The sequence below is a fragment of the Gossypium hirsutum genome, chromosome A03 (genome assembly GCF_007990345.1).
Source record: "Gossypium hirsutum isolate 1008001.06 chromosome A03, Gossypium_hirsutum_v2.1, whole genome shotgun sequence".
NCBI classification, from domain to species: domain Eukaryota; kingdom Viridiplantae; phylum Streptophyta; class Magnoliopsida; order Malvales; family Malvaceae; genus Gossypium; species Gossypium hirsutum.
This window is the reverse complement of record NC_053426.1, coordinates 51,675,876-51,680,445: the sequence shown is the minus strand read 5'-3', so window position 1 is coordinate 51,680,445 and position 4,570 is coordinate 51,675,876. Positions and strand designations below refer to the sequence as shown.

The window sequence follows — 4,570 nt, the reverse complement described above, 5'->3', positions numbered from 1 at the left end:
GTAGAAAGTAAGAGTGATCTGTGAAAATCTATAAGCAGCATCAGATCGTCAGAAATCATATGCGAACTTGAAATAAAAAGATATAGAGTTTCAGATCAGGGATAAAGTATTTCTGAAAGTCTCACTGTGGAAGAAAATACACAGATTCGGACGTAAAGGCAAATTGAGCTCGAGATTTATTGGGCCGTATGAGATTATCGAGCATATCGCGCCAGTTGGTTACAGACTGTGCTGCCACCTGAACTAGAAAAGATCCATAATGTATTCCATGTTTCAATGCTTCAAAGATATCAATCGGATCCCTCACATGTGATTAGTCCGTCTGAGATTGAGATTAAGTCTGACATGACATATGAGGAAAATCCAATTTGCATTCTAGCTCATGAGATTAAAAAATTACGAAATAAGAAAATTCCATTCGTTAAAGTACTGTGGCATGAACAAGAATTTGAGGAAGCAACATAGGAGTCAAAAGATACAATGAAAGAGCATTATCCAAACTATTCACCTGTGAGATTTTCGGGGACGAAAATCCCTAAGGGGGAGAGTTGTAATAGTTCGATTTAGACCCTAATTAGAACAATGGTTTTCAGACCATGAATCTAAGTCAGAAAAATATTTAAATTTTTTTTGTGTTTATTATGTGTGAATTTGTATGTGTGAAATTTTCGTGCTTTAATTTTATCGTTTGAGTATCCGATTAAATAAAAGGACTTAATCCCGTAAAATTGAAGCTTGGTGGTTAAATGTGAAAATGCTTAATTGTTGTTGTCTTTATTAGTGGAGGCATTTATAATGAAATTATACCATTGATATATTGGTTGGACGGTATTAGTCATATATTATATGGTTTTTATATTATTTCATTAAGGTTATATATGTAAATTAAACCTTAAGTTAATATAAGTTATAATATATATCATAAAACATAAAATAAAGCTAATATATGTGTTTATTTCTATGATCTTTCCGAAACAAAAGAAAAGAAAAACAAGTTAGGGTTCGACCATCCATTTAGCTCAATCAAGGTATGAAACTAGCTCGTTTTTGATAATTTCTACGTTTTTGAGATTGTTGCTTAGAGTATTAGTAAATCCATGCTTTATTTTTTTTATTTTGGTGAATATTTTGAGTTATGCCATTGATGAGAGCTTATGATTTTTGTTGTTTGATGATGAAATATGAAAGATATGTTTTAGATTAACATGTTTTGTATTGGAGTTATTGATGATTTTAAGTAATTAGGACTAAATTGTAAAAAATAATAATTTGAGGGACTAAAATGTGAAATAAATAAAATATTTGGACTTGTATGAATATGGGTAAGATTCGGCCTAACATGAGTGGATTGAAATTTTGCATATTTTGTGTTTTGTGGAATAGGGACTAAATTGTAAAAAGTGTAAATATCAGGGGTAAATTGGTAATTTGTCCATTTTGTGTTTTTGACTAAATTGAATGAAAATATGTTTGAATGAGATTAATTTGAATATGTTTAGTGATAAACCATAATTTATACATATTTTTACCCCATGCTTAACACATTTTATAAATAATTGTTCCTTAGAATTGGTGAATTCGATGCTCCTAATGGCTTAATTTCATGTTTTATGCTTAGAACAGCATAGGAGAGCGAAAGGAATGAGAAACGGGCCAAAAATGGACAAAATGGGCCAAAGTATGAAATCAACACAGCTTGGACTTCTCCACATAGGCAGACCACACGACCGTGTCAATTTGGCAGAATTGAAACACGACTCACACGGGCGTGTCCCTGCCGAGCCCAAGTTGAGTCCAGTTCGGAAAAGGCTAATTTCGAGGGTTCTTAGGCATTCCAAAGCCTATAAATACACCCTAGATGAGGAAGGAAAGGGGACACAAAGAAAATGAGCCAGGGAACTGCTAAAGGGAAGCCGATTGATCCATCTTAGAAGCCGGATTCACCATCAAGACTGAAGATCTCCCCTCAATTTCCCTTCAGGAGATTTGGGTTTTCTTTATATTTTGTATTCATTATTCTTCTAAGATGTTTTCCTTTTTAGTTATGAACTAAATCCCCTAAATACCTAAGGGGAATGAAACCTAAGACGAATCTTGTTATTATTTTCTGAATTGTATGATAAATATTTAACTTGTTCTTAATTATGTGTTCTTAGTTCTTGTTTTGATATCCCAGAATACTGATTCAAGATAAGATCTTATTCAGAGGAGGAATAGACCCTGTCTAAGAATACATTTGTCATAATTAAGCGGAGTTGATTGCACTCCTAGAGATAGGGTGACAAGATTTTGCCAGATTAGAGTGAAACCTAATAAGGGGATCCATAGATCGAGTTAATGCAACCCTAGGGTGTTAATTAGAGAAAAGTCTCAATTATTCAATCTAGGGATTAGACGTTATTAGTCTTGAATAGGGATAATAACATAACTTAAGGATATCTACGAAACAAGTTAAATGAATAAATCGCCCGATTTGGAGTCAAAATAATAAGTGAAGTCTAGGTGGATTCTTCCTTAGGTATTGTCTTAATTCAATCGTTTTCCAAAAGTAATCCCCCAATTCTATTTTCTGTAAATTCTTAGTTTAGATAATTAGTTAGTTACAACAAAACCTCCTTGTTCTTCGGCTAGATAATAAAAAGACAGTACTTTTAGTTCCTTTGGGTTCGACAATCTAGTTTTGCTAAAACTATGCTACTGTTCGATGGGTACACTTGCCTACATCGCGATAATAGTTAGTTTCAAGAACGATTAATTATAAATTTATAAAATTTACCTGTCACGAAAATCATGCGATCAAGTTTTTGGCACCGTTGCCGGGGAACTAAGATATTAGGAATGCTCAATTTTTATTACTTTAGCCATTTATTTTTCTTGCAATTTAATTTAATTTAATTTTTATTATTTATTAATTTATTTTTTCTTTGTTTTGGCAGGTTTTTATAGTTTATGACTAGAATAAGCCCGTTAGGACCACTACTTTTTGACAAAGAAATAGATCGCACAGTTCGCAGAAACCAATGAGAAATAAGGTGAAGCTTAAGATACACAGAGAACGAGCAAGAGGACGATACTCAAACCCCAACCGAGGAGATGGCTAAAAACCAAGACAATCAGCTACCTCCTGCTATACCAGTTGAACTAGCAAATCAAAATCCTGTTCCTCGTACTATGTATGATTATGCTAAACCTACTTTAACAGGAACTGATTCAAGTATAGTTAGGCCTGCTATTGCTGCGAATAATTTTGAACAAAAACCTAACACTATTCAAATTATACAGCATTTCGTTCAGTTTGAAGGTTTGCAGGATGAGGATCCAAACACTTAGTTGGCAAATTTCCTGGAATTCTGCGATACATTTAAAATTAATGGCATTTCTGAAGATTCCATTCATCTTCGATTATTCCCTTTTTCATTGAGGAAAAAAGCTAAACAGTGGTTGAACTCGTTACCACGACGATCAATTACTACTTAGGAACAAATGACCAAAATTTTTTTATTAAAATCTTTTTCATCGGCTAAAACAGCCAAATTACGTAATGATATCTCTTCGTTTGTGCAGATGGACTTAGAAACTCTTTACAATGCATGGGAGAGATACAAGGACCTACTGCGAAGGTGTCCTCACCATGGATTACCCTATGGTTGCAAGTTCAAACATTCTACAATGGTGTGAATCCCCCGACAAGGCAAATGATTGATGCAGCAGTCGGGGGAACCATCAACAACAAAACACCTGAAGAGGCTTACGAATTTATTGAAGAGATGTCACTGAATAACTATCAATGGCAAGTCATGAGGACTAAGCCAACTAAAACAGTAGGCGTTTCTAATGTCGATTCGGTTACTATGCTGTCAAACCAAGTAGAACTTCTAAATAAAAAGATTGATGGTTTACTTGGTTCTACTCAGGTACATCCAGTAATGAGGTGCGAGGTGAATGGAGGAGGAGCATACATAGAATATCAACCCTTCAACCCTAGCATCGAGGAGGAACAAGTCCAATATATGGGTAACAATAACTCTAGATCCCCAAATTAACCTATATAGTAACACTTATAATGCAGGTTGGAGGAACCGTCCCAATTTCTGTGGGGCGGTCAAGGAAATCAAAGACCACAACATCCTCTGAGTTTTCAACAACCACTCTACCAACAAGAGAAGAAGCCGAACCTTGAAGAGATGCTCACAAAGTTTATCTCGGTGTTAGAAACCCATTTCCAAAACACCGAGACAGCACTTAAAAATCAACAAGCGTCGATCCAAGGGCTCGAAACTCAGATAGGCCAGCTTTCTAAACTAATCTCCGAACGACCACAAGGTAGCTTGCCAAGTAATACTGAACCCAAGGGAACAACTCAACACGATTAATGTTCAAGATGAAGAAGGATTCGTTGAGCCTGAGCCAGAACAGAGGCAAGAAACTGTGGTAAGCAGAGGTCAAGGTGAGGTAGGTCATAATAAAAACAAATCAGTGAATGTCGAATATAAACCTCGTGTGCCATACCCCAACACGACAAGGAAAGACCGCTCAGATGAACAATTTGGTAATTTCCTCAAACTCTTAA

General features: G+C 35.2%; 1 non-coding gene across 1 annotated transcript; it reads right to left on the bottom strand.

Annotated features, from left to right (window-relative positions):
* Positions 1-3,532: 3,532 nt before the first annotated feature.
* Positions 3,533-3,638, bottom strand: LOC121225336 (small nucleolar RNA R71). The gene has a single exon (XR_005923196.1). It is a non-coding gene; the product is annotated as a small nucleolar RNA R71 (small nucleolar RNA).
* Positions 3,639-4,570: the final 932 nt, after the last annotated feature.